The sequence below is a fragment of the Rhinopithecus bieti genome, unplaced genomic scaffold (assembly GCF_001698545.2).
Source record: "Rhinopithecus bieti isolate Rb0 unplaced genomic scaffold, ASM169854v2 scaffold_3714, whole genome shotgun sequence".
In the NCBI taxonomy this organism is placed as follows: Eukaryota; Metazoa; Chordata; class Mammalia; order Primates; family Cercopithecidae; genus Rhinopithecus; species Rhinopithecus bieti.
The window spans coordinates 458,301-469,769 of NW_016804161.1; the positions used below are offsets into that span (position 1 = coordinate 458,301).

General features: G+C 38.0%; 1 pseudogene; it reads left to right on the forward strand.

The window, feature by feature from the left end:
• The first annotated feature begins 10,148 nt into the window (after positions 1-10,148).
• Positions 10,149-11,211, forward strand: LOC108526324 (CCR4-NOT transcription complex subunit 7 pseudogene; annotated as a pseudogene).
• The last annotated feature ends 258 nt before the right edge of the window (positions 11,212-11,469 follow it).

Consider the following 11,469-nt stretch of genomic DNA (forward strand, 5'->3'; position numbering starts at 1 on the left):
TCAGGCTGCAGCAGCTGACCAGCACCGATTGTCCGGCACTCCCTAGTGAGATGACCCCAGTACCTCAGTTGAAAATGCAGAAATCACCGGTCTTCTGTGTCACTCGCGCTGGGAGTTGGAGACTGGAGCTGTTCCTATTCGGCCATCTTGCTCCACCCCCCTCTGGCTTCTCTTAGATCCCATTTTGGGGCAGAACAGATTGCCTCACATTTATCAAATAATGCCTATATACCTTAATTGTAATTTTTCTTCCCCCATAGGTAGTAAGCTCCTCAATGGCAGGTATATTTGTGGGTCCAGAACCAGTATGCACTTGTCCTCTGGACAGGGTGAAATCTATTTAAGATGTACATCAAGGAGAAAGATGAGTTATTAGAAACATATAACTATTAATGCAAAGGGAGAAAATGTACTCCTGCCCTGACTTTTTGTTTCCTAGGTTTAGCTTGATTTCTAACATCCAAAACAGAGCTGAATAACTAAAAGCTTACTGAATTGATCCTCATCAATGGAAAATATAAGTTGGGTCCAGCTTTTGTATGACTTTGAAATTTACACCCACCACAGATATCACATCTACTTGGTGAACTGTTTTATTGTCAGAGTCAGAGTCATGCTTAATGTAAAATGGTAAGAGGGGATGACTACTACTGAGATTCTGGAAGTCAGCTGGTCTATCAGCATTAAATCACTGTTCCTTGCTGACATGTGTAGAGATACAATGGCAGAAGGAAACCCAAGCATCTTTGGTATGGTGAGCTTTATGGCATAACCACAAGCAGGTGTGGCATAAGAAATACTCTAAAGGATGAATTCAAGAATAGCTCCAAATAACATTAACATAGCTGTGGGCTGCTGGGGAAAACAGCAGCAGAGACCAGCTTAGAATGCAACAATATGGATTCTTTGAACTTTTTGAGCAAAGGCTTTCAGCTGACCACAAGTCAAACACAGAAATACATATAGTGACAGGCTCTACAAGTAGCAGCTGCAGACACAAATTAAAAAATGGTTTGTATGTATGTCATATAGAAAGGACTTTTGGTTGAAGATTTAATCTTTGCTCCACATGAGAGTGGATGAGATCAGTAGTGACATCTTTGAATAAAAGGAAGGGCAACTATATATACTGGATGACACTGCCTTCCCTTGGAAGTGTGTGCTTATTTATTTTGTAATTCCTCATACTTCTAAAGTGAAAGGTGCTTTGGCACATAAAGAGAAAAACATACTCTTCAGTACCTGGAAATTGCAGTACCTGGAAATCACTAAACGCAATCAGTTGTGAGTTTATAAATTAAATGAGCTCCGGATTCAGAAAACATTAGCTCAAACACAACCTCTTAATTGTGAATTGTTAAATGGCTCTTAAACATTTGATAATGATGTTGCAGTTTACCTTTATGAAGTTGGATCAGCACAAGTTAGAGTAGCGTTATGACTAAAATGACATTGCCTGAGAAATACATTTAAACTAGGATTTTTTTTCTCCTTGTCCAAAATTTCTCTATTAATAGCATTCTATGAAATCCATTCTGCTGCCAATGGAGACTTAAACCACATAAACTACCCCTAAGCCACATCTGACTACAACATTCAAGATAAATATGAAGGAAGGATAAAAGTGAGGTAGTTATGAAAAGAGAGTTGCAACAGTCAGAACTTGGGGGAGGGGAATAGGATACAAGTAAGAAGCAAATTAAGAAACAGATGACTATTGATTCTGAGAAGGCAAAAATGTTCCAAATATTATTAAAAAATTAAGTAGTGGGAAAAATTTTAAGGAAAGATGAGTGATATTCAGTTTACATTGATATTGAAATACATTGTAGACTAGAGTTCAACTGTTATAACTAGGGCTCAGATAATGAAAGAAAGACTAGAAACAATGGTCCAAATAGACTCATGGGCTTGGGTAGATAACAAGGATATGAACGCAGATATGTGGCCAGTGGATCATTAATCCAGGACTGGCTCACAGGAATGTGAGTATAGAAAGTGAATCTCAGAGATCAGTAAGTAACTTCAGAGGAAAAGGTCAAGCAGGATAGGCTATAAGCACAGCAGATTGAATTCAAAGAACAGTTTAAGATACAGGTATCTTAGGGGCAGGCAGGTTAATCAGCAAGGATTTAGTCCATAATAAATGCCTGAAACAAACCTGAGAATTGGGAAAAACAGTAAAGGGCCTGGGACACAAATTCAGGATTTTAAAGACTATAACACTAGAATCACCAAGGGCATAAAAGGACTGGTAAGAAAACTACGAGACCAGCAAGACCACTGTGAGATTAGACATATCCAAAGCTGCGATGCTGTTCTCTGTTAGCTTGGCATTTTAGTGCCTCATGTGTCCAAGTGTGTTCCAGTGCCTCCCTTCGGATAAATACAAAATAATTCATTATGTGACATAATGGCAGGCCAATAGTATTTCAGTGGCTGTAAAACTGAGAGACAAATGTCTTGAGAGACAATTTTTTTCAATATGGCTACTGACTGGAATCCAGCATTAGGGTGTCTATGGAAATGTCATTTTCTTAGAGGAAAACTCCTAACTCTTGCTTGTGACCATGAAAGTGAGTGAAGAAAGTATGTTAAGTGTTGTCTCATGAATATTTTTTATAGTATCTCAATGGAGCAACCCACTCAAAAAGAAATTAGGATAAAATATAAACAAATGAAATGAAGTATAGCAAAATACCCTATTCATTAGAGTCAATTTATGCATATTCATTGTTTGATTGTTAGTATTAGGGACTAAAGATATCTTTCCATGGAGCAATGGAGAATTAGATTTCAATGCTTTGTACTAATCTCTTTCACAGAGCTTTAACTCTAATGAATCCTCTGATTTCTATAAATGGATAAACAATGTAGGTTTGTCCAGTTCATACCTGATTGCTCCTAATTACAAATATTTTCCAAAAAATCCACAGAAACTCCATAAACTTTAAAATTTAACAAGTATATAGTCATCTGCATCAAGGTAACTGACTAACCAAACAGTTTTAGCCCCTCTCTCTCCCAAGGTCCCATTAAAATGACATTAAACAAACAGAGGTGGAGGAGGTGGAGCAAGATGGCCAAATGAAAGCCTTCAGTGATCATCCCCCTTTGCAGAAACACCAAACTGAACAAATATCCATCCAAAAAGCATCTAAATAAGAACCAAAATCAGATGAGTGATCATGGTACCTAGTTTTAACATCATATTAAGGAAAGAGGCACTGAAAAGGGTAGGAAAGACAGTCTTAAGTCACCTATGCTACCTCTCACCCATCCCCCGACAGTGGCCATGAAGCACAGAGAGAATCTGCACTTTGGGGAGGGAGAGCACAGTGACTGTGACTTTGCATTGAAACTCAGTGCTGCCCTGTAACAGTGGAAAGCAACCTGGGGCAGAACTCAGCTGGCAACCACCGAAGGAACATTAGACCAGTGCTAGCCAGAGGAGAACTGTCCATTCCAGTGGTTGGAACCCAAGTTCTGGCAAGCCCTAACACTGCAGGCTAAAGTGCTTTGGGGTTCTAAATAAACTTGAAAGGCAGTCTAGGCCGCAAGGACAATTCCTTGGCAAGTCCTAGTGCTGTGCTGGGTTTGGAGACCGTGGCTTGGAACGCATGCAATCTAGTGATATATCAGCTGGGGTGGCCAACGGAGTGCTTGCATCACCCCTCCCTCAACCAAAAGCAGTGCAGCTCAGAACTCCAGGAGAGATTCCTTTCCTCTTCTTGAGGAGAGGCGAGGGGAGAATAAAGAGGACTTTGTCTTGAAAGTTGGATGCCAGCTCAGACACAGTAGAATAGGGTACCAGGCAGAGTCCTAAGGCTCCTGTTCCAGGCCCTGGCTCCTGGATGACATTTCTAAACACACCCTGGGTCAGAAGGGAACCTGCTGCAATGAAGGGAAGGATCCAGTCCTGACAGAATCCATCACCTGCTGACTGAAGAGCCTTTGGTCCCTGAAAAACCAGCAGTGGTAGCCAGACAGTACTCACCACAGGCCTTGTGTGAGATTCAGCTGTGCTGGCTTCAGGTGTGGCCCAGTACATTCCCAACTGTGGTGGCTATGAGAAAATACTTTTGCTTGACAAAAGGAGAGGGAAGAGTAAAAGGGACTTTGTTTTACAGCTTAGGTCCTAGCTCAGCCACAGTGGGGTAGAGCACCAAGTGGGCTCTTGGGGTCCCAAATTCTAGGCCTTGGCTCTTGGATGGCATTTCTGGACCTGTCCTGGGCCAGAGGGGAGCCCACTGCCCTGAAGGAAGAGTCCCAGGCCTGGCAGCATTCACCACAAGCTGACTAAAGACTCTTGGGCCTTGAGTGAACACTCGCAATAGCCAGGCAGTACTCGCAACGGGCCTGAGGCAGTGGTAGCCACAGGGAGAGACTCTTCTGCTCGAGGAAAGGGGAAGAAAGAGTGTGAAGGACTTTGTCTTGCACTTTGGGTGTCAGCTCAGCCACAGTAGAGTAGAGTACCAAGTAGGTTCCTATGCTTCCTAAGTCCATGTCCTGGCTCCTGGATGGCATCGTTGGACCTGTATGGGGCCAGGGAGACTTGCCACCCTGAAGGGAATATCATAAGCTTGGCTAGATTTGCCACCTGCTGATTGTAGAGCCCTTGGGTCTTGAGTGAACACAGGCAGTAGCCAGGCAGTGGTCACCACAGCCTGGGGTGAGACTCAGTGCTATCCTGGCTTTGGGTCTGACCCAGCACAGTCCAGGTGGTGGCCACAGTGGTGCTTGTGTCACCCCTCTCCTAGCCTCAGACAGCTCAGCATAGAGACAGAGACTCTGTTTGGGGGAAAGTAAGGGAAGAGAGCAAGAGTCTCTGTATGGTGATTTAGGGAATTCTCCCAGATCTTACCCATGACCATCTAGGTGGTACCTCTATGAGTCTGCAAGAGCCACAGCATTATTGGGCTTGGGGTGGCCCTAAAGCTGCAGCGACCAAAGACTTAGATCACAACACTCAAGTCCCTTCAAATACCTGGAAAACTCTCCCAAGAAGGATGGGTACAAATAAACCTAGACTGCAGAGACTAGTCAATACGTAACTGTTCAATGCCCAGACATTGATGAATATCCACAAGCATCAAGACCTTACCAAATGAACTAAATAAGGCATTGGTGACCAATCCTGGAGAAAAAGAGATATGTGACTTCTTAGAGAATTCAACATAGCTGTTTTGAGGAAGCTCAATGAAATCCAAGCTAACACAGAGAAGAAATTCAGAATCCTATCAGATAAATTTAACAAGAGATTGAAACAAAAACAATAAAGAAGAAATTCTGGAGCTGAAAAATGCAATTGGCATACTGAAGAATGCATCAGAGTCTCTTACTAGCAGAATTGATCAAGCAGAAGCAAAAATTAGTAAGCCTGAAGACAGGCTATTTGAAAATACACAGTCAGAGGAGACAAAAGAAAAAAGAATACAAAAAATGAAGCATGCCTACTGGATCTAGAAAATAGCCTCAAAAGGGCAAATACAAGAGTTATTTGCCTTAAAGAAGAGATAGAGAGAGATCAGGGTAGAAACTTTCTTCAAAGGGATAACAGAGAATGTCCCAAACCTGGAGAAAGATATCCATATTCAAATATAAGAAGGCTATAGAATACCAAGCATATTTAACCCAAAAAAAGACTACCTCATAGCATTTAATTATCAAACTCCCAAAGGTGAAGGATAAAGAAAGGATCCTGAAAGCAGCAAGAGAAAAAAACCGAATAACATAACAATGGAGCTCTATACATCTGGCAACAGACTTCTCAGTGGAAACCCTACAGGCTAGAAGAGAGTGGCATGACATATTTAAAGTGCTGAAGGGAAAAAAAAAAACACCTTTTACCCTAGAATACTATATTCAGTGAAGATCTTCTTCAAACGTGAAGGAGAAATAAAGACTTTCCCAGACAAACAAAAGTGAGGGATTTCAACACCAGGCCTGTCCTACAAAAAATGCTAAAGGGAGTACTTTGATCAGAAAGAAAAGAACATTAATAAGTAATAAATAACCACCTGCACATACGAAACTCACTGGTAATAGTAAGTACACAGGAAAACACAGAATATTATAACATTGTAACTCTGGTGTGCGAATGACTCTTATCCTAAGTATAAAGACTAAATGAAGAACCAATAAAAAATAATAACTACAACAACTTTTCAAGACATAGACAATAAAATAAGATATAAATAGAAAAGAAGGTTTTAAAGTGGGGGGATGAAGTTAAAGTGTAGAGTTTCTATTAGTTTTCTCTTTGCTTGTTTGTTTGTATATGTAATCATTGTTGTAATCAGTTTAAAATAAACGGTTATAAGATATTATTTGCAAGCATAATGGTAATCTTAAGTAAAAAAAACAACAGATACACAAAAAATCAAAATCAAGAAATTAAATCATACCATCAGAGAAAATCACCTTCACTAGAAGGACAACAGGAAGAAAGGAAAGAAGGAAGAGAAGACCACAAAAATATAAAACAAGTAATAAAATGGCAGGAGTAAGTCTTTATTTATCAATAATAACATAAAAAAACATAGAGTGGCTGAGTAGATAAAAAAATCAAGACCCAATAATTTGTTGCCTACAAGAAACACACTTCATGTATAAAGACACACATAGACTGAAAATAAAGGGATGGAAAAAGATATTCAATGCCAATGGAAACAAAAAAATTAGCAGGAATAGCTATACTTATAGCAGACAAAATATATTTCAAGACAAAAGCTATAAGAAGTGACAAAGAAGGTCATTATATAATGATAAAGGGGTCAATTCAACAAGAGGATATAACAATTTTAAATATATATATGCACCCAACTCTGGAGGACCCAGATATATAAAACAAATATTATTAGAGCTAAAGAGAGAGATGGACCCCAAGACAGTAATAGCTGGAGACTTCAACACTTCTCTTTCAGCATTGGATAGATCATCCAGACAGAAAATCAACAAAGAAACATCAGACTTAATCTGCACTATAGATCAAATGGACCTAATAGATATTCACAGAACATTTCATCCAATGGTTGCAAAGTACATACTCTTCTTCTCAGCACATGGATCATTCTCAAGGACAGACCATATGTTAGGCCACAAGAGAAGTCTTAAAATTTTCAAAAACTTGAAATAATATCAAGTATCTTCCCTGACCACAATGGAATAAAACTAGAAACCAATAACGAGGAATTTTGGAAACTATACAAACATATGGAAATTAAACAATATACTCCTGAATGACCAGTGGGCCAATGAAGAAATTAAGAAGGAAATTAAAAAATTTATTGAAGCAAATGAAAATGGAAATACAACATACAAAAACCTATGGAATACAGTGAAAGCAGTACTAAGAGGAAAGTTTATAGCAATAAGCACCTACAATAAAAAACTAGAAAAATTTCAAATTAACAACCTAATGGTGTATCTTAAAGAACTAGAATTGTATTTAATTGTACATTGAAAACTAACTAAAATAGCATAATGGTATTGTTTGTAACATAAAGGATAAATGTTTGAGGAAATGGATACCCCATTTACCATGATGTGATTATTATGTACTGCATGCCTGTATCAAAAAACCTCATGTAACTCACAAATATATACACCTACTATGTACTCACAAAAGTTAAAAAAGAACCAGAAATGCAAGAGCAAAGCAAACTCAAAATTAGTGGAAGAAAAGAAATAATAATGGCCAGAGTAGAAATTTGAAATAAAAACACAAAAGATCAATAAAATGAAAAGTTTTTTATCAAAAGATAAACAAAACAAAATCAACAAACCTTTAGCCCAACTAACTACAAAAAGAGAGAAAACCTAAAGTAATAAAATTAGAGATGAAAAAGGAGACATTATAACTGACACTGAAGAAATACAAAAGATCATTATAGGCTATTATGAACAACTGTATGCCAATATATTGAAAAATCTAGAAGAAATGGGTAAATTCCTAGACGCATACAACTTACCAAGATTGAACCATGATGAAATCCATCACCTGAACAGACTAATAGCAAATAATGAGATTTAAGTTGTAATAAAACATCTCCCAGCAAAGAAAAGCCTGGGACCCAATTGCTTCACTGCTGAATTTTATCAAACATTTAAAAAAGAACTAATATCAATCCTACTCAAACAATTCCAAAAAACAGAGAATAAGGGGGTACTTCCAAACTCATTCTATAAGGTCAGTATTACCCTGATACCAAAACCAGGCAAAAACATAAAAAAAAAAAGAAAACTACAAGCCAATATCCCTGATAAAACATTGATACAAAAACCCTCAACAAAATACTAGCAAACTGAATTCAACAACACATTGAAAAGATCACTTACTGTGACCAGGTGGCATTTATCCCAGGAATGCAAGGATGGTTCAATATATGCAAGTCAATCAATGTGATACATCATATCAACAGAATGAAGAACAAAAATGATATGATCATTTCAACTGATGCTGAAAAAAGAGTTTGATAAAATTCAACATCTGTTCATCATAAAAACCCTCAACAAACTGGGTTTAGAAGGAACATACCTCAATACAATAAAAGTCACATATAACAGACCCACAGTTAGTATCATACTCAATAGGGAAAAACTGAAGGCCTTTCCTCCAAGATCTGGAACAAGACAAAGATGCCCACTTTCACCACTGTTATTCAAGACAGTACTGGAAGTCCTGGCTAGAGCAATTGGATGAGAGAAAGATATAAAGGGCATCCAAATTGGAAAGGATAAAGTTGAATTATCTTTATTTGCAGATGAAATGATCTTATATATGGAAAAAACTAAAGACTCCACCAAAAAAATGATTAGAACTGATAAACAAGCTCAGTAACGTTGCAGGATAAAAAAAATCAACATAGCATTTCTATATTTCAACAGCAAACAATCTGAAAAAGAAATTAAGAAAGTAATCCCATTTACAATAGCCACAAATAAAATAAAATACCTAGGAATAAACTTAACTAAAGAAGTGAAAGATCTCTGCAATGAAAACTATAAAATAGTTGATGTAAGAAATTGAAGAGGACACACAAAAAGTGGAAAAGATATTCCATGTTCATGGATTAGAAAAATCAATATTGTTAAATATTCATAGTACCTCAAGCTATCTACTGATTCAATGCAATCCCTATCAAAATATCAATGACATTCTTCATGGAAATAAAAAAAATTCTAAAATGTATATGGAACCACAGAAGACCCAGAATAGCCAAAGCTATCCTGAGCAAAAAGAACAAAACTGGAGGAATTACATTACCTGATTTCAAATTGTAATACAGAGCTATAGCAACCCAAACAGCATGGTACTGGCATTAAAAGAGACACATAGACTAATGGAACAGAATACAGAACCCTGGAATAAATCCATACATCTACAGTGAACTCATGTTTGACAAAGGTTCCAGGAACATACATTTGGAAAACACAATCTCTTCAGTAAATGGTGCTGGGAAAACTGGATATCCATTTGCAAAAGAATGAAACTAGACCCCCATCTCTCACTGTACACAAAGATAAAATTAAAATGGATTAAAGACTTAAATCTAGGACCTCAAACTATGACACTAATAGAAAAAATTTGAGGGAACTCCAGGAAATTGGACTGGGCAAAATTTCATATCCCACAAGCACAGGCAACCAAAGCAAAATGGACAAATGGGAGCATATCAAATTAAAAGTTTCTACATAGCAAAGGAAACAATCCACAAAATTAAGAGATAACCCACAGAATGGGAGAAAATATTTGCAAAGTTCTCATCTGACAGAGATTAATAACCAGAATATATAAGGAGCTCAAACCACTCTACAGGAAAAAAAAATCTAATAATTTGATTTTAAAATGAGCAAAAGATCTGAATAGACATTTCTCAAAAGAAGACATACAAATGGCAAAGAAGCATATTAAAAGGTACTCAACATCATCGATCATCAGAGAAATGCAAATTGAAACTACAATGAGATATCATCTCACCCCAGTGAAAATGGCCTTTATCCATTTTAACTTTTATTCAAAAGACAGACGGTGTGAAAAGCGATGGCACAGCATGGTGCGGCGCAGCTCCTGCTCACCTTTCCCCCTTGCTGGGCGAGAGGTGTCTATGGGGTACCCGCCACTGCCACTGCCGCTGGGTGCTGTCTCTATGGCGAGGGGAAGAGGAGGAGCGTGAGCTCAGCGACACAAGTACATAAATAAAGGATAAAATATTTTCTGAAACGAATCTTCAATCAAGTATAACATTTTGATGCTTGGCATCTGTACTCCCTTGTGCCCTCACTATGCCAGCAGCAACTGTGGATTATAGCCAAAGAATTTGTGAAGTTTGGGCTTGCAACGTGGATGAAGAGATGAAGAAAATTCGTCAAGTTATCCAAAAATATAATTACATTGCTATGGACACTGAGTTTCCAGGTGTGGTTGCAAGACCCATTGGAGAATTCAGGAGCAATGCTGACTATCAATACCAACTATTGCGGTGTAATGTAGACTTGCTAAAGATAATTCAGCTAGGACTGACATTTATGAATGAGCAAGGAGAATACCCTCCAGGAACTTCAACTTGGCAGTTTAATTTTAAATTTAATTTGACGGAGGACATGTATGCCCGGGACTCTATAGAGCTACTAACAACACATGGTATCCAGTTTAAAAAACATGATGAGGAAGGAATTGAGACCCAGTACTTTGCAGAACTTCTTATGACTTCAGGAGTGGTCCTCTGTGAAGGGGTCAAATGGTTGTCATTTCATAGCAGTTACAACTTTGGCTATTTAATCAAAATCCTGACCAACTCTAACTTGCCTGAAGAAGAACTTGACTTCTTTGAGATCCTTCGATTCTTTTTACCTGTCATTTATGATGTGAAGTACCTCATGAAGAGCTGCAAAAATCTCAAAGATGGATTACAGGAGGTGGCAGAACAGTTAAAACTGGAATAGATAGGACCACAACATCAGGCAGGATCTAATTCATTGCTCACAGGAATGGCCTTTTTCAAAATGAGAGAAATGTTCTTTGAAGGTCATATTGATGATGACAAATATTGTGGTCATTTGTATGTATGGCCTTGGTTCTGATTCATCATCCTATGTACAGAATGGCACAGGGAATGCATGTGAAGAGGAAGCCAACAAGCAGTCATGACGTGAAATAGTCCTTTTATTTTTATTTTATTTCGAGCTACACACATGCTTGTATATAGGTTTTATCACTGGTTGAATCCCTTGAAAAATAGACAGTACCTTCCCCCCACCCTTTCATGGCCCATTTTATTGTCTGCCTTTCAGTACTAAGTATGATCATTCCTATCTCAGATCAAAAAACAAACAAACAAACAAACAAAAAACACATTCAGGTTAAATTTGGCCTTAATTTAATATACTTGTTAGCAAGCGTGTGTGACAGAGAGTGGGGAAAGCTACATCACTGAATATTTTGATAAACTTTACCTACTTGAGTTT